The sequence below is a fragment of the Macaca fascicularis genome, chromosome 14 (genome assembly GCF_037993035.2).
Source record: "Macaca fascicularis isolate 582-1 chromosome 14, T2T-MFA8v1.1".
NCBI classification, from domain to species: Eukaryota; Metazoa; Chordata; class Mammalia; order Primates; family Cercopithecidae; genus Macaca; species Macaca fascicularis.
This window is the reverse complement of record NC_088388.1, coordinates 82269999-82296196: the sequence shown is the minus strand read 5'-3', so window position 1 is coordinate 82296196 and position 26198 is coordinate 82269999. Positions and strand designations below refer to the sequence as shown.

Here is a 26198-nt window from a genome sequence, read left to right as displayed (position 1 = left end):
CTTAGAGATTTTGTCACCACTAGGCCTGCCTTACAAGAGACCCTGAAGGAAGCACTAAACATGGAAAGGAACAACCGGTACCAGCCATTGCAAAAACATGCCAAAATGTAAAGACCATCGAGGCTAGGAAGAAACTGCATCAACTAACGAGCAAAATAACCAGTTAATATCATAATGGCAGGATCAAGTTCACACATAACAATCTTAACCTTAAATGTAAATGGACTAAATGGTCCAATTAAAAGACACAGACTGGCAAACTGGATAAAGAGTCAAGACCCATCAGTCTGCTGTATTCAGGAGACCCATCTCACACGCAGAGACATACATAGGCTCAAAATAAAGGGATGGAGGAAGATCTACCAAGCAAATGGAGAACAAAAAAAAGCAGGGGTTGCAATACTAGTCTCTGATAAAACAGACTTTAAACCATCAAAGATCAAAAGAGACAAAGAAGGCCATTACATAATGGTAAAAGGATCAATTCAACAGGAAGAGCTAACTATCCTAAATATATATGCACCCAATACAGGAGCACCCAGATTCATAAAGCAAGTCCTTAGAGACTTACAAAGAGACTTAGACTCCCATACAATAATAATGGGAGACTTCAACACTCCACTGTCAACATTAGACAGATCAACGAGACAGAAAGTTAACAAGGATATCCAGGAATTGAACTCATCTCTGCAGCAAGCAGACCTAATAGACATCTATAGAACTCTCCACCCCAAATCAACAGAATATACATTCTTCTCAGCACCACATCGTACTTACTCCACGTAATTGGAAGTAAAGCACTCCTCAGCAAATGTACAAGAACAGAAATTATAACAAACTGTCTCTCAGACCACAGTGCAATCAAACTAGAACTCAGGACTAAGAAACTCAATCAAAACCGCTCAACTACATGGAAACTGAACAACCTGCTCCTGAATGACTACTGGGTAAATAACGAAATGAAGGCAGAAATAAAGATGTTCTTTGAAACCAATGAGAACAAAGATACAACATACCAGAATCTCTGGGACACATTTAAAGCAGTGTGTAGAGGGAAATTTATAGCACTAAATGTCCACAAGAGAAAGCAGGAAAGATCTAAAATTGACACTCTAACATCGCAATTAAAAGAACTAGAGAAGCAAGAGCAAACACATTCGAAAGCTAGCAGAAGGCAAGAAATAACTAAGATCAGAGCAGAACTGAAGGAGATAGAGACACAAAAAACTCTCCAAAAAAATCAATGAATCCAGGAGTTGGTTTTTTGAAAAGATCAACAAAATTGACAGACCACTAGCAAGACTAATAAAGAAGAAAAGAGAGAAGAATCAAATCGACGCAATTAAAAATGATAAAGGGGATATCACCACCGACCCCACAGAAATACAAACTACCATCAGAGAATACTATAAACATCTCTATGCAAATAAACTGGAAAATCTAGAAAAAATGGATAATTTCCTGGACACTTACACTCTTCCCAGACTAAACCAGGAAGAAGTTGAATCCCTGAATAGACCAATAGCAGGCTCTGAAATTGAGGCAATAATTAATAGCCTACCAACCAAAAAAAGTCCAGGACCAGATGGATTCACAGCTGAATTCTACCAGAAGTACAAGGAGGAGTTGGTACCATTTCTTCTGAAACTATTCCAATCAATAGAAAAAGAGGGAATCCTCCCTAACTCATTTTATGAGGCCAACATCATCCTGATACCAAAGCCTGGCAGAGACACAACAAAAAAAGAGAATTTTAGACCAATATCTCTGATGAACATCGATGCAAAAATCCTCAATAAAATACTGGCAAACCGGATTCAGCAACACATCAAAAAGCTTATCCACCATGATCAAGTGGGCTTCATCCCTGGGATGCAAGGCTGGTTCAACATTCGCAAATCAATAAACATAATCCAGCATATAAACAGAACCAAAGACAAGAACCACATGATTATCTCAATAGATGCAGAAAAGGCTTTTGACAAAATTCAACAGCCCTTCATGCTAAAAATGCTCAATAAATTCGGTATTGATGGAACGTACCTCAAAATAATAAGAGCTATTTATGACAAACCCACAGCCAATATCATACTGAATGGGCAAAAACTGGAAAAATTCCCTTTGAAAACTGGCACAAGACAGGGATGCCCTCTCTCACCACTCCTATTCAACAGAGTGTTGGAAGTTCTGGCTAGGGCAATTAGGCAAGAGAAAGAAATCAAGGGTATTCAGTTAGGAAAAGAAGAAGTCAAATTGTCCCTCTTTGCAGATGACATGATTGTATATTTAGAAAACCCCATTGTCTCAGCCCAAAATCTCCTTAAGCTGATAAGCAACTTCAGCAAAGTCTCAGGATACAAAATTAATGTGCAAAAATCACAAGCATACTTATACACCAGTAACAGACAAACAGAGAGCCAAATCAGGAATGAACTTCCATTCACAATTGCTTCAAAGAGAATAAAATACCTAGGAATCCAACTTACAAGGGATGTAAAGGACCTCTTCAAGGAGAACTACAAACCACTGCTCAGTGAAATAAAAGAGGACACAAACAAATGGAAGAACATACCATGCTCATGGGTAGGAAGAATCAATATCGTGAAAATGGCCATAGTGCCCAAGGTAATTTATAGATTCAATGCCATCCCCATCAAGCTACCAATGAGTTTCTTCACAGAATTGGAAAAAACTGCTTTAAAGTTCATATGGAATCAAAAAAGAGCCCGCATCTCCAAGGCAATCCTAAGTCAAAAGAACAAAGCTGGAGGCATCACGCTACCTGACTTCAAACTATACTACAAGGCTACAGTAACCAAAACAGCATGGTACTGGTACCAAAACAGAGATATAGACCAATGGAACAGAACAGAGTCCTCAGAAATAATACCACACATCTACAGCCATCTGATCTTTGACAAACCTGAGAGAAACAAGAAATGGGGAAAGGATTCCCTATTTAATAAATGGTGCTGGGAAAATTGGCTAGCCATAAGTAGAAAGCTGAAACTGGATCCTTTCCTTACTCCTTATACAAAAATTAATTCAAGATGGATTAGAGACTTAAATGTTAGACCTAATACCATAAAAATCCTAGAGGAAAACCTAGGTAGTACCATTCAGGACATAGGCATGGGCAAAGACTTCATGTCTAAAACACCAAAAGCAACGGCAGCAAAAGCCAAAATTGACAAATGGGATCTAATTAAACTAAAGAGCTTCTGCACAGCAAAAGAAACTACCATCAGAGTGAACAGGCAACCTACAGAATGGGAGAAAATTTTTGCAATCTACTCATCTGACAAAGGGCTAATATCCAGAACCTACAAAGAACTCAAACAAATTTACAAGAAAAAAACAAACAACCCCATCAAATAGTGGGCAAAGGATATGAACAGACATCTCTCAAAAGAAGACATTCATACAGCCAACAGACACATGAAAAAATGCTCATCATCACTGGCCATCAGAGAAATGCAAATCAAAACCACAATGAGATACCATCTCACACCAGTTAGAATGGCGATCATTAAAAAGTAAGGAAACAACAGGTGCTGGAGAGGATGTGGAGAAATAGGAACACTTTTACACTGTTGGTGGGATTGTAAACTAGTTCAACCATTATGGAAAACAGTATGGCGATTCCTCAAGGATCTAGAACTTGATGTACCATATGACCCAGCCATCCCATTACTGGGTATATACCCAAAGGATTATAAATTATGCTGCTATAAAGACACATGCACACGTATGTTTATTGCAGCACTATTCACAATAGCAAAGACTTGGAATCAACCCAAATGTCCATCAGTGACAGATTGGATTAAGAAAATGTGGCACATATACACCATGGAATACTATGCAGCCATAAAAAAGGATGAGTTTGTGTCCTTTGTAGGGACATGGATGCAGCTGGAAACCATCATTCTTAGCAAACTATCACAAGAACAGAAAACCAAACACCGCATGTTCTCACTCATAGGTGGGAACTGAACAATGAGATCACTTGGACTCAGGAAGGGGAACATCACACACCGGGGCCTATCATGGGGAGGGGGGAGGGGGGAGGGATTGCATTGGGAGTTATACCTGATGTAAATGACGAGTTGATGGGTGCAGCACAGCAACATGGCACAAGTATACATATGTAACAAACCTGCACGTTATGCACATGTACCCTACAACTTAAAGTATAATAATAATAAAAAAAATAATAATAATAAAAATAAAAATAAAAACATTTTATATTGTTTATAAAAGAAGACCAAAATGACCAACAATAAGAGATTGATTTAAAAAATTCAATCTACATTGTTTAATGGTTTAAAAGTCCCTATAGCCACATAAGAAAATGGCAATAATACACAATTTGCATTGAACAGTTAATAAGCAGTTAATTGTTTCTTTAAAAGAAAGCTACAAAATTATATATACACTGTTAAGTATTGTAACTATATTTTAATGAAAAGGACTCATAAAAGACTGTGAAGAAATACACTAAAATGTAAATATTGTTTTATTGGGATAGTGGATGATTTTTTTTCCTTTCACTTCATGGAGGAATACATGGTAACTGTACTCTGGTGTAGTGTGTATCCATGTACTCTAGGAGGCTATAACTGCAGAAACATCTAACACCTCCACAGGAAAATTCAGTTAAATGAATATTTGCTTTGACTAAGGAATTTTATCAAAAGGGCTTAAGAAATAACAACACATTTATTTCAAAAGCAAGGATGCCAAAAACAATTTTCTTAAAATCACTTTCCTCCAGTATCTGAAGTCTGGTGAAACATACCGGTTTCTGAAGGATGCATACATATTTGTATGAAAAGATGCCATGGCTATTTTCATTTGGGAACAGATCTTGTAGTGGGGATTATAAGGCCACTTTGTTTTTCAGTTTTACCAGAAGAAGATAAAAATATTAAAAGGACAACCTGGGTAATATCTCATTAGGAATAACTTCTCAAGCAGCTCTTTGAGAATATTTTACTCTAATTCATTTGCTAGGGATGGTGGAGATGGTCTGAGAAACTTGGACCCTAATCCTAATTTTGACAATAAATAAGACCTTGAGCAAGTTATTTAACTTCTGTAAGCCTCAGTTCTCTCATCTGTAAAATGGGAATGATGATAGTTACAAAGGAGCTGCAAAGAATAAATGAGGCCAGGCGCGGTGGCTCACGCCTGTAATCCCAGCACTTTGTGGGGCTGAGGCAGGCGGATCGCCTGAGGTCGGGAGTTTGAGGCCAGCCTGACCAACATGGAGAAACCCCATCTCTACTAAAAATAGAAAAAATTAGCTGGACGTGGTGGCGCACATCTGTAATCCCAGCTACTCGGGAAGCTGAGGCAGGAGAATCGCTTGAACCCAGGAGGCGGAGGTTGCAGTGGACCTAGATCGCACCATTGCGCTCTAGCCTGGGCAACAAGAGTGAAACTCCGTCTCAATCAATCAACAAGAAAGGGTATGACCTTTCAAGGACTTATCAAAGTATATGAGGCAAATAGTTGGGCACAGCACCCCATGCCCTCCCAATGCACAAGGTTCCTGAGGGAATATGCATGCATGGCAAGGTCTGGCAAAAGAATACCCCTGGCTATGAGACCATAAAGGCCAATGCAGCCAGGACTAGGTGAAGCATTCCTTTGTCTAGACAGCCTGGATCATGGTTTCAAAGCTAAGTGGCCTCTGTTAGCCTACAGAAGAATGCCACATCCTACCACTTGGGTAGGGAGGACAGACCAATGCAGAAAGAAAGAGTACAATCAGATAAAAGAGCATGCATAGCTTGCCACGGTGGCTTACACTTGTAATCCCAGCATTTTGGGAGGCTAAGGCAGGCAGATTGCTTGAGCCCAGGAGTTTGAGACCAGCCTGGGCAACATGGTGAAACCCTGTCTCTACAAAAAATGCAAAATTAGCTGGGCATGGTGGTACACAGCTACTTGGGAGGCTGAGGTGGAAGAATAGCTTAAGCCCAGGAGGCAGAAGGTGCAGTGAGCAAGATTGCATCATGGCACTCCAGCCTGGGCAACAGAATGACAGAATGAGACCTTGTTTCAAAAAAAAAAAAACCTGCATGGCCAGGCTAGAGAGCGTAGGCAGGCCTGCCTATGCCAGAGCTGGTCTGGGCTGCATTGTCAAGGCCTTCACAGGCTAGGGCAGTAAAATCAGCCCCTGTCCTGTTCTTGCCTCCACAGAGCATAGGAAAGATGCTAAAAGGGCATAAGAGACCAAGAAAGAGAGAAAGCTGTGGTCTTCACTAAGCAGGAGAAACCCAACCCTTCTGGAAGGAAGAGGCTCCCAAGAAACCAGCCCTACCTAAGCTCTGACTTTAAATACTTAGCTAAACCCAGTGGACGCTCCACTCTCCAGTCCAACAAAATGAGTTCAGACATGAGTGATCTGTACAGCTCTCCTCCTATGTAGGGTGGGGAGAATGAGGCAGCAGCAGGGACTGGTGAGTCTTCCCCAGTGATTCACACATAGGCCCAATGCACAGTCAATTGCACAAATGCTGTTTCTCTTCCCCACTGAACTCCTGACGTTACTAATAGAGAAGTAACTGTAGAGCTTCTCTATTCCAGGAAGCAGGGCTAGGTCACAGTTAATTAGGAGTAGAGAGGATTCCAGAGCAAGCCTTCACGAACTCTCACTTGGAAAAAGCTCCGAAGAGTGTACCAACCCTGTTGCTGATCTCCTCCTCCAGTCTTGTTCTCCTCATACCCATCGTCTACACTACAACCAAGTTACTTTCACTCATTTGATAATGAGGTATTTCCAAATTACTAATTCGATCATGCTACTCCCCTGCTGAAGGTGCATCACTGTTCTCACTGTATACAGAATACAGCTCCAGTGCTTCGGCCTGACATTCCAGGCCCTTGCCTTCCATGTCAGCCTCATCTCCCACCTCACCCCTGACACTCCATACTGTTGCATGCTCTGCCACTTACTAGCTCTATGGCCTTCAGTGAGGTCATTAACCATTCTATGATTTTGTTCCCTCATTTGAAAATTAAAATAATATGGTCCCTATCTCACAGAGATTGTGTAAGGATTAAATGAGATAACACATGTGTGGTGCTCAGAACAGTGCCTGACACATGGGAAACACTCAAGACTTTTTAGATATCATCATCATCAACACTATCAATATTATACGTTTTTCCCTTTATATGGAATAACCTACTTGCCCTTTTATATCACCCAGCTCCTACTCACCCCTCAAGATTCAGTCTAACACTTTCACACTGTCTTCTCCAAGCCCTGCCTGGATCCCCTAGGCTGGGCTAAGTGACCCTTTTTGTAATGCAAAGTTCTCATTGCTTAGTTCTATGTATGTGTCTCTAATCTGTCTCCCTCTCCAATCTGGTGAACTCCTCAAGAACAGGGACTGAGTCTCATTTATCTTTGAAGTGACAGGCCCAACAGCGTAAATGACACATAGTAAGTAGTCAGTAAATGTTTGCTGTATTGAAATGATACTGAAAGTATCACGCATCCAGCAGCATGTAACATACTGTGAGGGAGACAAGAGGAGACAAGAATGAATCCTTGGACTAGAAGAGTAGATACGCTTGTTGGCCAATCCCAAATCTCTGAGTTGTACATAGAAGAGCTCCAAGGTGGTTGTGAGATGAGGTACATTCATTCCTAAGGCCTGAGGACACATGGACTGCCCACCCTGGGTCAGACACCAAGTCAGCCCATGCAGCCTGGGTTCCAAGGGTCTCATCGTCAACAAGCCGAAAAGGAGGCTGGCTGTGACCACACACTTAAAACCATCTCAGAGGGCTGTGGGGCCATAAGTCAGGTCCTCACTGCTGGTGGCTCTGTAAAGTTGTCATAGCATTTGGACAAGCTCAGTTTACTAAGGCCAATTCTGAGGGAAATTGCCCTGCCCACACTCCCTACTGAGGAATGAAGTCCTGCTCTGAGCCCCAGATTTGTCCTTCCTTCTCTGGCCAGATGGTTTAGAGCGAGAAGACAAGGATTAAAGGACAGCCAATCCAGAGACTGGCCAGCAACCTGTAAAGGAAACTACCCAGACAGGGACAATGGTAGTTAACTGAATCCATCTGATTCCCTCAGGAACTTGACTGGAGAGGAAGGAAAGTCAGACATCTGGGAGAGAAGACTCTAGAATACCTTGCTAGTTATTCTCTGCTTGCCCTTGGCCCCACCACCCCTGATCTAGTCTCCATTCTCCTCTCCTCTCCTTGCCTGTGGGGCTGACCTCTATGAGTGCATTCCCAGGGTCCCTTACCCTCTAGCTTCTAGCCAATGGGGCAACTGGCAGGAGGCTGAAGACTTGAGGAGGGAAATTCCATGGTATTTATTCCCCCACCCACTCCATCCCACCATGTCTGCCTTCCTCTGTGGCCACAGTTCCTGTCAGGCAGCCTTTAAATGGCTCCAACTTCCAATAAGCCTCCAAGACCACCATCTCCCCAGGCCTCAGAGTGATAATGGCTCCTAGTGTTGTGAGTGTCTCTGCCAACACCTTTGCAAATAGTCCCTGCGTTAAAAAGTTGCTTCAAAAATCCCAGCCAAGGAATGCCATCTGTGTCCTCCTGGTCCCTAGAATGATCCAAAGACTTCCAAGAGAAACCTAGTGGTGCAGCAACACAGTGAAGAAGCTACAAAGTCCTACTCCTGCAGCCCTGGATCCTGAACGTCCCTCCTGTCCCAGGGCTCATTCTGCCAAGCTGTGCTGAGGACCCCTCCCTTCCCCTGAGCAGAGGCTGTGTCTCTGCACCTAGGGCTGGGCCCACACCTCTGTTTTCCATATTACTACCTGTCTTTTTAAAAAATGTTACTGACAGGCAGTTCCCTCACAGCTGCTGTGGCTGAGAGAGCTGGCATAGCATTTGGGAAAGTCTGCTTTATGGCAGCCACCTTTAGCTTAGCTCTGGGCTCATCAGAAAGAGGAAAGGACCATCGGAGCCTGGATATGGACTCAGACTTGGGCCCAGAGACTCCACACAGTTATCAAGGAGACAAAAATAAACAAAGCAGGAGCAATTAGTGCCCTGTTAAAAGGGAGGCTCATCCATACACATTTCCTTCTGTTTAAGGTGGTATCCCCTCAGCCGTTTTTCCTGTGATGATTATCTTCCCATCTCATGTCCTTCAGAGGGGACTTAGCTCAACCTCACAGATTTGTTCACAGCTTCAAAAACCTAGCAAATTAACGAAGCTGCTGTGGGAACTAAACTCTTGCAATTCCTTTGTGTCCTGATTTCATTAACATTTTTAAATTCGCTGTTACTAAATTTTCCATTACACCTGTTTGCATATTTTATCTGGGAGGCAGCCTGCCACAGAGTATTGACCTGTAAAATGAGAACCTAAAGACTAAAAAATAAACCAAGAATCTAGATAAAAGCTAAAAATAACTTCAATCACTCTTCAGAGATGCTGGAGAGGAGAAAGTTTGTGCAGCCATCACAGTTGGATTAACGAACTTCTAAGTCCCCTTCCAGCTCTGAGAATGTTTGAGACAGTGGCTTTTGCCTAAAAGGTTCAGTATCATGCTGGTAGGCCCAGCCACATCCACTGCCAGGATCTGCACCCCTCATACTCCGGTGATGAGTTGGAGAGTGTTCCTTAGCTTCTATCTGAAGTAACATCCTCACCCAGCCCCTGAGACAGGCACGATAGTTTCTTCCTGACCATCTCTGCATTGTTCCCTTGGATTGTCAGTGTCCCAAGGGCAGGGACTGTGTCTCTGTACCTCTCCTTGCTCAGGTCCTGGACACATAGGCTCTCAGAGAATGTGTGCTGAATGGATGAGTGACCCTCCCTATGCCTAACCCATATCCTCGTAGGCTTCCTAGCAGCCCCAGACACCATAAGTTGGTTTATTCGAGCCCCTCTTTGGTCCACAAGAAGACTACAATAGTAAACACAGTATTTTCCAAACTTTTTGTCACCTAGATTATGACTGTGATTCAGTTTCTCTAATCAGAAGCACTAGTCTGAGGCTAAAATTCAGAACTGAGTTGCATGGGGAAAGAGCCATAGCAGGAGGCGACAATTATCTTGTACAGATCAGAGCCGAACTGACTTGGCTGTGGAGCCAAGAACTGGGGCAGCAGCTTCCTAAGAGTGCAGCTGCCTGATTTTGGCAGAGGCAGCAACTCTGCAGTGTGATTTTGGGGAGCCATTTCTAGAAGGTCAATTTAGATTGCTTCTTCAACTCTCCCAGCAATTCTGTGAGCTACAAATGCTTTCTCATAAACCTCTTCCTGCTTAGCTAGGTAGAACAGATTCTGTTATTTCTAATTGCACTGCCCTGACTGATCCCTTCACACCCTCTCAAACTGTTCCTGGCCTTCTACCTTTCAAAGTTCTTTCCCACACTCAAATTCTCAAACTCCAGCACAGCTTAGCTTACCTAAGCTATATTAAGAACTCATTCTGCTCCAGGCCCTGGGCTAGATGCTGTAATACATGACATTATTTATGTGAATGGGTCCCTGCCCTCCTGGAGTTTGCAGTCTAATGAAGCAACTAACCATGTAATCAAATAATTTATCAATCAGAGACAGGGAATCCAAGACCGTTTAAATGGAAGACACTGATGTTTCTGCATGTCTTAAATGGGAGATGCTTACATTTTGGGAAGGCAGCTCATCTCTGGTCCACAAGTGTTCATGCGCACTACTCTGAGCATCTTCTGGAAAGTAAACCAAGGACCAGTAAACATTTTATGAGGTGATGGATTTTGAAATCTACCACAAACAGAAAAGAAAACACGGCTCACCACAGTCAGGCTGACTTCCACAAGCACAACAAAATACATCCATGCTCCACTGACTCTAGCCTGTTCCTTAATAACAAAGGCTTTCTCACTCATTGCTTACAACAATGTATGGGACCCTCAAAACTGTTACCCACATTTTCCTTGGAAGGAAAATGCTGTCTGTCTCGGGGTTCTGAGGATTTTGTAGCATTCCAGCTTTATCTCCCATTAATTGCTCCATTCATCCTGAGCTTTGGGCATATCTGACCTTCCCCACCCTGAAAATACAAACCGCCCTGTCCCCATCCCCATGCCTCACTCTAATCCTCCATACCACTCTCCTGCTTTGTCAAAATCCTATCCACCCTCCATGGCTCTGATAAATGCCACCTGCACCAAAAGCCTTCAACCAATTACTAGAGACAGGATTAATTTGTTCTACATCTGTACTATAGACTCTTGACATTTACAAATTTTAACATTTTCTATTTTGACTATTTTCAAGCAACCCTAAAAGTCCAAGACCCAGACTGATTCGGAATTTCATTGAGGATAGAATTTGAATTGAGCTATTGAGAGGCAGGTGTACAGGAAAACGTCACTGAGCCAAGAGGGTAGTGAGAAGGTTTGGTATAAATGAGGCCCTGGAGAATAAAAAGGACAGAGAATGACAGAGCATCCTATTTCTACCTTCACCTTTAACCCACCCAGACAGAGAAGATGGGATTGGTAAGAGAGTGGGATCTAGTTTTCAAACCACAGCACAAGGGTCTGGGGGTATCAGAAGTTACAGGCAGGCCCTCTAATAAGGCAAAAAAGGAAGGCTGCCTAGGGGAAATGGTCAAACACTGAGGGAGCAGGACTGAAGTACTGCTGGTTAGGGGCCAGGGCCCAGGCACCAATTGTTAAGTAGGAGCTCAGGGCTGTAGAGCCAATGGACTGACCAGGTACCCAGGAGTCATGCATCTCTATTTCCATAAGCCCTTGTTACATCTATTGATCAAGCCTGTCCTATGGAGGATGCCCCAAGAGAATAGGTCCCAGAGGCCTTGGCAGGTGCCCTCTAAATATGAATGTCAACTGGATTTGGTGAGTGCCTCCCTCGCAACACCCATCATCTAGGGAAGAGGGGATCCTGCCTCTTCCACTTCTAGACTGGCCAGGCCTCATCGTGGTGATCCTTGTATCTATATATAAGATCACAGATCAAAGTGGAATAATCATGCACTTGTCCACTTGACCAGGTTGATTGGGCCAAGAGTGGAACCAAACTCAACTTGGCCTCCAACTCTTTTCCCCTCAGATATTTGGACTTGGAACTAGGGAACATTTAGTCAGTATCTCTCTGGTGCCTGAAGTCAGATGTAACATGTAAGAGCTGTCAGAGCCTATTTTCCTACCATCTGGAAAAAGACAGTCTGCATTCAAATAATATAAATAACACCAATAACAGCTAACACATATTAAGCACCTTCTATGTACCAGGGACTGTGCCAAGCCCTTTAAGTGCATTAACTCATGTAGTCCTCGCAACAACTCCAGGAGATAAATGATATGATCATTCTTGTTTATAGATGAGAAAACTGGGGTGCAGCAAGGTTAAGTGACTTGCTCAATATCACATGGGTAGTAAGTAACAACAACCCTCTGGCTCCGGAGCCCATGGTCTCAACCACTACTCTATACCTGGTAGAGCTGGCAGGGAGAAGGGAGTACCACTGAGAGATGGCAAGAGGCATGGTCATTTTCAAGCCCCTGTTCCAGTAGTTCCTGAAGCCAGACTGCATCTGCAACCATGCTACCATGTATCTATAGAGGAGGAAGTTTGTGCGACCAAAATGGGGTTGGTTCACAACATAAGTTTCTGTCACTAGCAACTAAAAAATTCCTGACAAGATACTATCTCTCTAGCATGTAGCACGCTGCCCACTAACAACCTTCTCACCCTGCATCTTATTCTTCCCATCTCCACTGGGCAGCCAAAATGAGATTTCAATTCCAAATGAAATTGTATCCTTAAAACCCTTCTATATCTTTCTAAAATCCCAGGAGAAAGTCCAAACTTTTCTTTGTAACATACAAGTCCTTTCAGGACTTTTCTCCTGCTTCATTTCTCACCATTCCCTCCTTTCCATGGCACTCTACACCTAGAGGGAGAAAACAATAATTTCTGAACTCCCCTGGGTTCATCTCCCTGCCGCCATTTTGTATAAGTTCTCTCCAGTGGCTCACAAGTGGCTCTCCTGATTAGCATCTGCCTTGCTATTTCCTACTCCAGAGGCAAAAGCCAAAGACTATAAGGTCAGGACCTCAGCACACCCACATAAAGACTGCTTACCTGGCTGACTCCCAAACATTGTACCTCGTCATTTCTGTCCACTGTGCTTCAATTCCCTGGGACCCTGATGCCTAATTGAAATGACATATGAGGAAATGCGCTGCACGGTACCTAGATCATAGTAGTCGCTCATCATGTGATATTTCGCTTCCCTCCTTCTTCTCTTCCTCTCCTGGTAACCCTATTATCAAAGGATTATTGTCCTCATCCTGCCCTGTGAAAGCATCTCAAGCCAAACTCCCCACATCATCTGCCCTGTGGCATATCTGAGAAATACCAACTCCTGTCCAAGTTCAGGGATCTGACAAGAACAACTTTAAGCCCTGTGGCCTTGGGTTACAATTGGTGCTACTTTGGGGTTTGGTTCTGTGTCTGCAGGTGGGTGTCAAAGGGTCCGGCCATGCAGAGAGAAGAGGGAAGAGTTCCAGTGGTGCCCACACAGCTCCTTTCCCTGACCCTAAATTCACTATAAAAAGAACTAGCTCAAAGCAAGCTGTTCTTCAAGGCATCATTCCATCTTCATAACAATTCTATTTGTGTCTGCAGAAGAGGGCTGGAGCACCTCATTCTGCTACAATTGGAACAATTACCCCATAAATGTGATAATTACAGTTTGATCATTTTGTAGGCAAAGGGAGACTGGTTCCAAGATTTGCTCCTCCTTGTAAATTTCTGTGAAGAAACTGCTTATGTTCCAGGGCCACAGACTTCATATTTCAGAATCAGATGAGTGTCTTCTAGTTCTTTCCTTTCCAAAAGGACAAAGATTTGGACATTTCTCTTTTGTGCTGGCTGGACTGCTAAATTTAAGGGCATTGTCTAAGGCAATTGTCTCAATAATTTAAGCCAGGAGGATTAGGCTCTTTGCACATGCCCGTCAACTCAAGAGCCAACTGTCTTGTCAAAAACCATACTGTCATCTTGGCATCAATTTGACCAAGGTAGCAACATAAGTGGTGTCTCTCTCAAGGCCCTAAATACAGAAAAAAGCTATATTCAGATGGCATTTTTTATGGCAGGCTGTGTACCTGATCTGTCCATTCTTGAAAACAGAATCTTATCTGTAAAATTCAAAGTTTGGAACCTTATAATTCCTGCAAAAAAGTTGAGAATAAGCAAGCCCATGCTATGGAATAACCTCTATACATACTACTATGCAAATTATTTAATCTTAAGTATACATATTAATAAAACCAATTATAACCACCACAGTGGAGGACGGGATCTTCAGGAATGGTGAATCCCTTTATCTTTAGCTATACCTTCAGGTATGTCTAAAGACACATTTCTGCCCCATTCTTGTCCAGAAGGTCTCCATCTGTCATCCTGATTCTGCATTACGATTCTTCTCTAGGCCCCACAGGGCCCATGTTCTACACATCTGACTTTAATGGCCACCTCCCAGTTTTGAGAATTTGAGAATTTTTCATCTGTCTATTTGTAGCAGTTCCAAGTTCATACCTTAAGTGTGAATTGGGTCACTACCTCAATATTCTAATGGGTCTAGTGGCTTTTATTCCTAATATACCAATGCAAATAACTACAAAATGTTCAAAGAGGTTCACAGCCCTGCTGGCATCTCTGCAGCTGCTGTGGAGCTGAACAGTGTTGCATGTGTCTCCTTTTAGAGAGAACACCACTTACAGATGCAAGTACCACCTTTAGAAGTTTCCTACACTATCCAGAGGTCCTCTACTATAGAGGCTACTTCCAGTGTTTCACAGACACCCCTGTCTGCCTATAACAGCTTAGAGTATTGGAATTTCTCCATTTCAAATTCTCTCATGTCTGGTTCACAGATGTTCTCGTGAAAGCTGAAGAGGATATGCTTTGTCATCTCTGGGTCTTCCACCAACAAATGTTCACCTCTTTCACAAAGGATTATCAATCCGCTCCCTCCAAATGGTCTTAGCAGGAATGTATAATGTGGTTCTCACAGTTTTCAGTCAAAGATTAGGTGACCAATCTAAGCAGAGCCAATCGAAGTCCCTTCCCTGGCAACTTGAAATTGGAACTAAGTGATGCCAGACTCAGCTGGCTACTCCCTTAAACAGGGGAGATATAAATGCAGACACTGTGGCATACCATTTTCTATCCCATGCACTAGATATCAGAGAAAACCAATCAACGTAGAGAAATAAGGCAGCAGACATGAGAGAAGTGTGGGTAAGAGATAGAGATAGAAAATTTCCTGGTTCTTAGAAACTTTCCAGGCTCCACTTCCAATCCTTTCTGAGACCTTCATGCATTACTGCCTTTGGATTTCCTGAACTATTCTTATACAGTTATTATTTTATATTTCCCTTCTATGATTTCTGCATTTACCAGTCAAAGTGATCCTGATAAATGTTATGCTGTTATTGTGAAAAATCCCATAACAAAAGCTGGCTATTCATTTCTCATGAAAGGTCAACAACATAGCTGACAGCAGCAGCCTAGAAAGTTCTTGAGGAAGACTGCTTGGTGTAGCAGAAAGACATTCTTTGGGGTCAGACATCCAAAGCTTCAAATCCCACCACTAGAAGCTACATGGCACTGAACAAGTTCTCTAACCATTCTAGACTTCAGCTTCTTTATCTGTAAAAGTGTTGTTCTGGGGACTAAAGCTCATGTCCAAAGAGTGTCTAGCACTGTCCTTGGCACATAGGATGGATGTGATAAGAGAGAACTACTATTTCTTTAAATGCCTATTTTTGGGTTTGCCTCAGGGAAACTGTAACTGTAATGGGTAACCCTGGTTTAAAAGTTTCCAAAATAAAGCCAGATGTCAAAATTGTATAGCTCAGAAAAGGCTGGCTTTCTTCATGATCAACATGTACATCTACATCCAATAAGATCAAATAAATAGAAGTGGATCTTTTAAACGTAGAATTACCACATGACCCTGTAATTTCACTCCTACATAGATACTTAAAAAACTGAAAAAAGATATTCAGACAAGTATGTGTATGCACATGCTTATAGCAGTATTATTCATAATAGCCATAAAGTAAAAAGACCCCAAGTTTCTACCAATGAATGGATGGATAAACAAATCACGGTACTGTATTATGTGCACTAGAATACTGGCCATGAAAAGGAATGAAGTACTGATGCATGCTGCAACGCAATGAACTTCCAAGACATTTTGCTAAATGAAAAAAGCCATATGCAAAAGGTCACATGTATGATTCAATTTACATGATATATCCAGAATAGATGAATCCATAGAGACAGAACACAGATCGGTGTTAGTCAGGGACTGAGAGGAGTGGGAAAGGGGAAAAACCTGCTAAATAGGTCATGAATTTTACTTTGGAGTGATGGAAATATTTTGGAACTAGATAGAAGTGGCAGTTGCACAACACTGTAAGCGTACTAAATGCTACTGAGTTGTTCACATTTAAATGGTTAATTTTATGTTATGTGAATTTCTCAACAATTTTTTTTTAAGAAATGACCTAAATTACACAAAGAGCTAACAATAAAAGAAAGACCTTCTTGATGATAAGAGCTGAAAACAGGGTAAGGCTGGCAGGAGTAAAATCAATCAAGGGCCTCCAAATTCTCCCCACAGTAGTATAGATCAGTTCTTAGAGATAGCTTTGTGGAGTCAAGGGCTCTTCCCCAGAGCCTAAGGTAATAGCAGGAAAAGGCCTGAGGTAGGAGTCAGGAGCTATGACTGTGTCACTAAATAATCAGTGCCTCTCCCCTGAGCTTCAAGCACCCTCAATTGCAAACCCAGAGAACTACCTCCTGGGGCTGTTGTGAGGCTCAAAGCACACAGTGAATATGAAGATTTTCATTACCCATTATAAAAATGCAAAGTTTTCCACGTGGTTCAGGGTTGAAATTCCAGCTTGTTGTGCGTCCCTGGACAAGCTACTTAACCCCTCTAAGTCTTGTTTTTGTCTCTACCTACCTTACATGATTGTTGGAGAATTAGAAATAATATACGCAAAGTGCCTGGCACCCAGTACAGTTGTTGAAGCTATTGTTAAATGGGTGAGAACAGTTTCAGCAAGGAAGGGAAGGAATAAGAGAAAATGAGCAAAATGGGTGTTAGGATGATAATGGGAGTCAGTGAAAATGTCATGGCCAGTGCAGCATTATGGCAGCCCAAGGGGAATATAAGATCTAGAAATGGCTTATGTGCTGCCTCCTTTCTCTCCTGCATTCATAGCAGATATTACCAATCAATCATGTATTCTTTACTGCTGCACCAAGTTGTGGCCTCACAACACTCATCACTTTGTTCTAAGCAGCAACGATCAATTGAAGGGTGTTGGCATGAAGATGAAATCCATTTGTCATTCCTGTACTAACATTTTCTTGGAGGATTAGAGATGATGTGTCCCTAAGAGTACATATAATTTCACAATTTGTGCCATGTACCAAGTGAAAACAAATTGGTGGAAGGAACAGGGGTAAGTTACCTGTGCATGTGCAGCATGATCAATTATGAGTTCTACCACATACTTGCTCTGTGACCTGGGACAAATCACTTCAGCCTTCTGAATCTCAGTTTTCCCATCTATAAAACAGGAGTGATGGTACCCAGCTCATGGAGTTGCCAAGGAGCTCAAATGAGCTCATGTGTGTGAGATAGGAGATAAGGCAACACCTACATATGAGGAATTTTTGAGGAAGAATGCCCCACATTTTTGTTGGGGACAGGAAAGATACAGGCCATGCTGAGAGTTTAGTGAGATTTTTCAGCTCTGCTATACCCCAGTGCAGAAAATGAACTCCAAAGTTAAGACCCCAAAATCCTATTTCCCTGGTCTTTCCTAGTGAGGTCCAAGGCAGCCAAGTCATACAATGCGGAGGACTTCTCCAATCAGGTACCTTGAGGCTGGAGCTGTAGGCTCTGCCAGGCCAGGGGTCTTCTCTGACCAGGAAAGGGGCAGATGTCTAGGGTTTTCCAGATCAGTATGTAGGACAGGGAACCTAGGTGAAATACACAGCTTTGATGGCTAAAGGACTCAGCAAAGGGCAGGCAAACACCCTTTTGGTTTTTTTCCTTTTCTTTTCATGTTTTCGTTTTCATTTTTGAGACAGGGTCTCTGTTGCCCAGGCTGGAGTGCAGTGGTGCAATCAGGGTTCACTGTAGCCTTGACCTCCTGGGCTCAAGAGATCTTCCCGCCTCAGCCTCCTGTGTAACTGGGACTACAAGCATATGTCCCATTGCCTGGCTAAGTTTTAAAAAAATTTTTATAGAGACAGGATCTCGCTATGTTGCCCAGGCTGGTCTCAAATTCCTGGGTTCAAGTGATCCTCTCACCTTGCAAACTGCTGGGATTACAAGGTGAACCACCATGCCTAGCCACCTTTCTTTTCAAAGCTACTCCCTAGCCTAATGCCCTTTGGTGATTCCTCTTACTCATGAATTAAGTAAAAAAGACCTTGAAGTCATCTTTTGCAACCTCACCTACTGAATTTCCCTACCCTTAACCCATTCCAGCCATTCTCTCCATTCCCAAATGAACCAGGCTCTCTCGCACATACTTCCTGGCTTTTGCAAGTGCTGTTGCCTTTCCACACAACATACTCCACACCACCATTCACCACATCCATTTAACCAAACTATCTTTCACACATCCTTTCAAACTAAAGCCTTCCCATGGATCCCTGGTTAGGGTAGTATAAGCCTCTCTCATGCATTGCCTTGGAAGCCTATACTACCCTTCATCATATTTATTACAATAGACAGTTGACAATCTGAGAGCAGGACTGTGTTTTATGTTTATATCTTCATGGCTTAGCACAGTGCCTGGCACGATAAATAGTGTTCAATAAAGAGTCATTCAAAGAATAAATGAGTAATCAATGAGAGACACCAGGTTATGATGTAACATTACAAAGTATATAATGTTTTCACAGCTCTTTCTTCTTGTTTTCCACCATTCTTTTAACCATTCTTTGATTTATTTTAATGGGCAAACTCAGAATCAGGTGTCATTGCCAGCTTCCCTGTAAAATTAGGGGAAAAAAAATCCCCAGATTTGCAGGGAATAGGGGCTGATAGTCACTTTCAAGCCATGCAAAATGTGAAATTAACATAAAGCTACACAAAGCTTTTGTGACAATGGGCCCTCTGACTCAGCTTCAGAGACGAGAGCAAAGAATTGTCTTTTGTTCTTTTCACATACTCCCCCTAGTGGCAAGTAAGCTAAGGAAGAAAATGAAACCCATTTGGTCCAGAGCTCTCTCTTTCTCAATTCCTTATTCACAGGCTTTAAAACACATCGAGATTCCTTCACATTACCTATTCCAAGAGAAAATGACTGACAAACGTGAGTGGTCCAGGCTGCATCCTCTCTCCGTGAAGTCACCAGAGCTACAGTCGTAGTCCTGAGTGATCTCTGGTCATCTGATACAACTGTGCCCAAGCTGGGATCCCAACCTCTAAACATCAGAGGAAATAGTACTGGGGCAATGAGGTCCTCAAGAGGATTTGGACATATTAAAATGCCTCAAAAAATTGTATTATCGCTGGAGATAAAATTGGAAACCACCGAAGAAATTGGCAAGTATCTTCGCCTTCCTCTGTAAATGTATCAGCTTACTGTTCAATCAGCACTGCTTATCTCCCACTTACCAACAGTAGCTTATCTTGAATTAATGGAAAATAGGAAAATAAGTAGTGGCTTCATACGTGTCGTTGGTAAAGAGCATAAGATGTGTTTAAATGGGAGCTTATCAAGGTAAAAAATAATACAAGTGGTTCTTTGCAATGAAAAAAACCAGGACCCACTTACCTGCTACCCTGTTGGCCTTTGAGGTTTAGATAAACTAGGCTGCTTTCAGCAGGAGAGCATTTCTCATGGCCAGGCCACCTCATCAGACATTGGAAGAGGAAAGGATTCATTTGCCTACACTAGCGAATGGCAAATAGTTATTTTCTAGAAAGAAACTCAAACAGATTTTTATCTATGTTAGCTCAAAAAATTTCAAAAATCTCCTGCAAGTCCACTATATGAAATTCAATTTCCTTAGTCTTTTTTATTCTACCTTTTTCATTTTATTTACCCCAATTCCACCCAATCTCCATATAATTCCTATGCCCCAGTCTACCAAGTTTCCTCACCAAACTATGACCATATTTTGAACATTCATTCATTCAACACACATTTACCAAAAGTTTGTTATGGCCCAGGCATGGTAAGCACTGGAGACACCCATGACAGATATGGTCTCTGCAATCATGGAGAAAACAAATATTAATTGTAGAGACATGGGAAGACTGGGCTGCTGTATGAGTCCATAACAAAAGTACCAAATCTGCATGTTGTTTGAGTGGGAATGACTTCTTAAAGAGTCACTCTAAAGAGTCACCATTTAAACAGGGATCTGAAAGATATAAAGGAATTGGCCAGATAAAGAGGAGAAAGGGCTCCAAGTTGAGTAGTGATGCCTTACCATACGCAAAGTCCCTGAGGAGGAAGGAGCAAAGAGATGAGTAAATTGTACTTGCTCACTCCAATCCTCTCTCCTGGACCTCTTGCCTTACAACCTCTACTAACAAAAAACCTTAAGGTTCAAATCCTATCTCTTCTTGATAATCATTACCAAAAAGCATTTAACCTTCAACTGAAATATAGGATTTATTATTTTCTTAACATTTACGTGACACTGATCTATTAAAGCTGTGTTGAAGGCTGCTAAAATGCTTATTCTATTCTCTCAGTTATTAATATATTACAAATTACTGGAGAGCAGAAATTTTTTCTATCCTTGTGTATCCCAGCAGAAATCCTTGAACATAGTAAGAGCTTGAATAGTTGTTGGATTGAACTGGTTTTCTTTACACTCCTCACAACATCTAGCCTTAAACCTAGCTGGCACTCAGATATTTCTGTAAGTAAAATTGGAAAAATGAAAAATGTTTAAAAGTTCAGAGAAGAATAATACTGTGAAGGGTCCGAGATCTTACCCTACTGGCAAGCTATCAAGTTATCCTGTCATAGTTGCATGGATGCTGGTAGAAGACATAAGACTCCTTGCTAGAAACAAAGAACTCAATTACTGATGGTGCAGTGAGCAGCACGAGTATCAGCATACTTGTGTCAGCTCCCCTTGGCCCCAAGTTCCATGGGGATGATGCAGCTGGGGCTACATAGACGCCTGAGCATGTGCAGTACATTGCATTACAGAGAGGAACCCTGACCTATGAGAACACAAATCTTTTATAATAGGCAATAAGCATGAGGCCTTTTGCTCCAGAGAGAGATGCTATATTTCCTAAGGTTGCTCATTATACAAAACTGCCACAACAAAAGGCAGAGAAGACCTCTGGAATTTGCAAAACATACAGAAACATGAGAGACCTATGGAAATTATTTCCTAACACTGAATAAGCACATATTATTATTGTTTATTGGGTGCTTGTATGTGCCAGGTCCAGTGCTAAGTATTTTATATGCATCATCATCTCTATTCCTCTCAACAAACATATGAGAAAACATTAACAAAGTTATGAAAAAATATTTTATAAATTAAGATGCTTAGCAAACAAACCATCGCAACATAGGAGAATCTGAAAACACACAGGAGCATTAGGAGGTCCCTGAAGGGGTGGCCTCCCCCTCCACACTTGTGAGCATTTCTCATTAGGTGGAACGAGAGACTTGAGAAAAGAAATGAGACACAGAGACAAAGTATAGAGAAAGAAAAAGTGGGCCCAGGGGACCAGCGCTCAGCATACAGACGACCCGCGCCAGCACCAGTCTCTGAGTTCCCTCAGTATTTATTGATCATTATCTTTACCATCTTGGAAAAGGGGAAGTGGCAGGACAATTGGGTCATAGTAGGGAGAAGGTCAGCAGAAAGACATATGAATAAAGATCTCTGTGACATGAATAAGTTTAAGGAAAAGTGCTGTGCCTTGATGTGCATAGGCAAACATCTTCATAAACATTTTCAGTGCATAAAGAGCAGCATTGCTAGCACGGCCCACCTCCAGCCCTGAGGCGGTTTTCTCCTATCTCAGTAAATAGAACATACAATCTGGTTTTACACCAAGTCGTTCCATTGCCTAGGGACGTTCAGGAGACAGATGCCTTTCTCTATCTCAACTGCCAAGAGGCCTTCCTTCCTCTTATACTAATCCTCCTCAGCACAGACCCTTCACAGGTATCAGGCTGGGGGACGATCAGGTCTTTCCCTTCCCACGAGGCCATATTTCAGACTATCACATGGGGAGAAACCTTGGACAATACCTAGCTTTCCTAGGCAGAGGTATGTGTCCATGGGTACTTGAGATTAACAGAATGGTGATGACTTTTAACCAGCATACTGCCTTCAGGCACTTGTTTAACAAAGCACATCCTGCACAGCCCCAAATCCGTTAAACCTTGAGTCACCACAGCACATGTCTCTTGCAAGGACAGGGTTGGGGGTAGGGTCACAGATTAACAGCATCTCAAATACAGAACAAAATGGAGTCTCTTATGTCTACTTCTTTCTGTATAGACACAGTAACAGTCTGATCTCTCTCTCTTTTCCCCACAGTTCTCAGAGAGGAGCTCTATCTATTAGCTGAATACCATCTGAACTCACTTCATCGGCTATTCCTGCTTTTCCTTCCTGTACTCCTCTGGCCCGCATGGTAGGTTATGGATGCCTCAAGCTCCTGAACTCACTTGATATAGTTCCAGCCAGCCTCAGAGAATGATTAAGAATCCCTGGATCTAATTGCCAGTTCCATCAAAGAGAATATGATTGGCCCAACTTTGATAATCAACACTGTATATTTGTGTTACGGAGATAGCTTTATGGTAAAATAAATAATAGTAACATGTATTAATATATAAAGAGATCCACTTTTTTCGTAATTACTTAAAGTAAGTAAAATATTGTGATAACACTTACTGGTCTGTATCTTCCGCTAGCCTGTGAGCTCCTCCAGAGCACGGATCCTATCATTTAACAGAATTATAATCATGTATATAATTATAATTATAATCTTGTATATAAGAATTATACAGAATTATAATTATGTATACACATGTATAAGGATTTTCCTGTCTCTAAGATTATTTTTTAAAATACTTAATTTTTGCATAATATTCCAAATTGGGACACTTCTGCAAGTTAATCACTTTTGAATATTTAGACTATTTTCAATTTTTCACTATAAATAACATTGCAATAGTCATCCTTTTCAAAAATCTTAGCTACAGATGTGATTATTTACTTTGGATAGCTTCTTAGAAGTGAAACTCTGGGCCGGGTGTGGCGGCTCACACCTGCCTATAATTCCAGCACTTTGAGAGACCAAGATGTGTGGATCACCTGAGGTCAGGAGTACAAGACCAGCCCGGCCAACATGGCAAAACCCCATCTCCACTAAAAATACAAAAGTTAGCCAGATGTGGCGGTGCATGCCTGTAATCCCAGCTACTTGAGAAACTGAGGCAGGAGAATTGCTTGAACCCGGGAGGCAGAGGTTGCAGTGAGCCAAGATCACACCATTGCAAACCAGCCTGGGTGATACAGCAAGACTCTGTCTCAAAAAAAAAAAGTGAAACTCTGGCTATTCACTTTTTGGAGTTTCATAAATATATTACTAAATTGCTACAGGCCAAAACTGGAAGTACATTCCCCTTGAGAACTGGAACAAGAAAAGGATGCCCATTCTCACCACCCTTATTCAACATAGTGCTGGAAGTCCTAACCAGGATAATCAGGCAAGAAAAAGAAACAAAGGTATTCAAATAGGAAGAGAGGAAGGTAAACTATCTCTCTTTGCCAACGATATGATTCTGTAGCTAGAAAACCCTAAAGACTCTCCCAAAGGCCCCTGGAACTGATAAATGAATTTAGTGAAGTTTCAGGATACACAATCAATGTACAGAAAATCAGTAGCATTTTTATATACCAATAATGTTCTGGCTGAGAATCAAATCAAGAACACAATCCCATTTACAACAGGCACAAAGAAAATGGAATACTCAGGATCACCTAACCAGGGAGGTGAAAGATCTCTGCAAGGAGAACTACAAAACAGTACTGAAAGAAATCAGAGACAACACAAATAAATGGAGAAACAGTCCAAGCGCATAGGTTGGAAGAATCAATATAGTTTAAATGGCCATACTATCCAAAGCAATTTACAGATTTCACGCCATTCTTACCAAAATAACAACATCATTTTTCACAGAACTAGAAAAACGTCTTCTAAAATTAATTTGGAACCAAAAAAGAGCCTGAATAGTCAAAGCAATCTTAAGGAAAAAGAACAAAGCAAGATTTCAAACAATACTGTAAGGCTAAAGTAATCAAAACAGCATGATAATCATACAAAAACAGACACATAGACCAGTGGAACAGAATAGAGAACGCAGAAATAAAGCCACACACCTAAAACCATCTGGTCTTCGACAAAATCAACAAAAACAAGCAATACAGAAAGCATTCCCTATTCAATAAATGGTGGTGGGATAACTGGCTAGCCATATGCAGAAGAAAGAAACTGGACCTCCCTACCTCTCACCATATACAAAAATTAAGCCGGATTAAAGATTTAAAAGTAAGACCTCAAACTATAAAACTCCTAGAAAAAAACTAGGAAATACCCTTCTTGACATAGGCTTTGGCAAAGAATTTATAGCTAAGTCCCCAACAGCAATTACAACAAAAATAAAAACTGACAAGTGAGACCTAATTAAACTAAAGAGCTTCTGCACAGCAAAAGACACTATCAACAGAGTAAACAGATAGCCTACAGAATGGAAAAAAATATTTGCAAACTATGCATCTGACAAAGGTCTAACATCCAGAATCTACAATGAATTTAAACAAATCAAGAAGAAAAAACAATCCAATTAAAAAATGAGCAAAGGACATGAACACACACTTCTCAAAAGAAGACATACAAATAGCCAACAAACGTGAAAAAATCCTCAACACCACTAACCATTAGAGAAATGCAAATCAAAACTACAATGAGATGCCATCTCACACCCATCAGAATGGCAATTATTAAGAAAAAAAAATCCACATATGGGTTAGGCTATGAAGAAAAGGGAACGCTTATACTCTGTTGATGGGAATGCAAACTAGTTCAGCCACTATGGAAAGCAGTTGGGAGATTTCTCAAAGAACTTAAAATACAACTACCATTCAATCCAGCAATCCCACTACTGGGTATATACCCGAAGGAAAATAATTCATTCCATCAAAAAGACACAGAGCTGGGCACCGCAGCTCATGCCTGTAATCCCAGCACTTGGGAGGCCTAGGCGGGTGGATAGTTTGAGCCCAGGAGTTCTGGACCAGCCTGGGCAACACGGCAAGTCCCCATCTCTACAAAGCATACAAAAATTAGCCAGTTGTGGTAGCGCACACCTGTAGTCACAGTTACTTGAAGGCTGAGGCAGGAGGATCAGTTAACCCAGGAAGTTGAGGCGGCAGTGAGCCATGCACGACTGCACTCCAGCCTGGGTGACGCAGCGAAACCCTGTCTCAAGACAAAAAAAAAGAACACATGGAATTGTGTGTTCATTGTGGTGCCATTCACGATAGCAAGGACATGAAATCAACTTAAGTGCCCATCAACAGTGGACTGGGTAAAGAAAATGTGGCACATATACACCATGGAATATTATGCAGCAATACAAATAGGGAAATTATACTCTTTATAGCAACATGGATGGAGCTGGGGGCCATTATCCTATGCAGCCTAATACCAAGAACAGAAAACCAAACACACATGTTCTCACTTAGGAGCTAAACATTGACTATATGATGGTAAACATGAAAACAAGAGACACTGAATATCATTAGATGAGGAAAGGGGGAGAGGCACAGAGGGGTGTGGGCTGAAGAACCACCTGTTGAGTACTATGCTTACATCCTGTTGGGATCGTTGGGACCCCAAACCTCGACATACTCTAGGGTTTTGCTTTTTGTTTTTTGAAACTGGTGAGATTAAACTTTTTTCCCTTTTTTTTTTTTTTAGATGGAATCTCGCTCTGTCGCCCAGGCTGGAGTGCAATGGTGTGATCTCGACTCACTGCAACCTCCGCCTCCAGAGTTCAAGCGATTCTCCTGCCTCAGCCTCCCGAGTAGCTGGGATTACAGGTATGTGCCACCACGCCTGGCTAATTCTGTATTTTTAA

General features: G+C 41.8%; 1 protein-coding gene across 2 annotated transcripts in view; it reads right to left on the bottom strand.

Moving 5' to 3' along the window:
• ANKRD42 (ankyrin repeat domain 42) overlaps positions 1-26198 on the bottom strand; it is a 196541-nt gene that overhangs the window by 67624 nt on the left and 102719 nt on the right. The gene's annotated exons all lie outside the window — the stretch shown is intronic.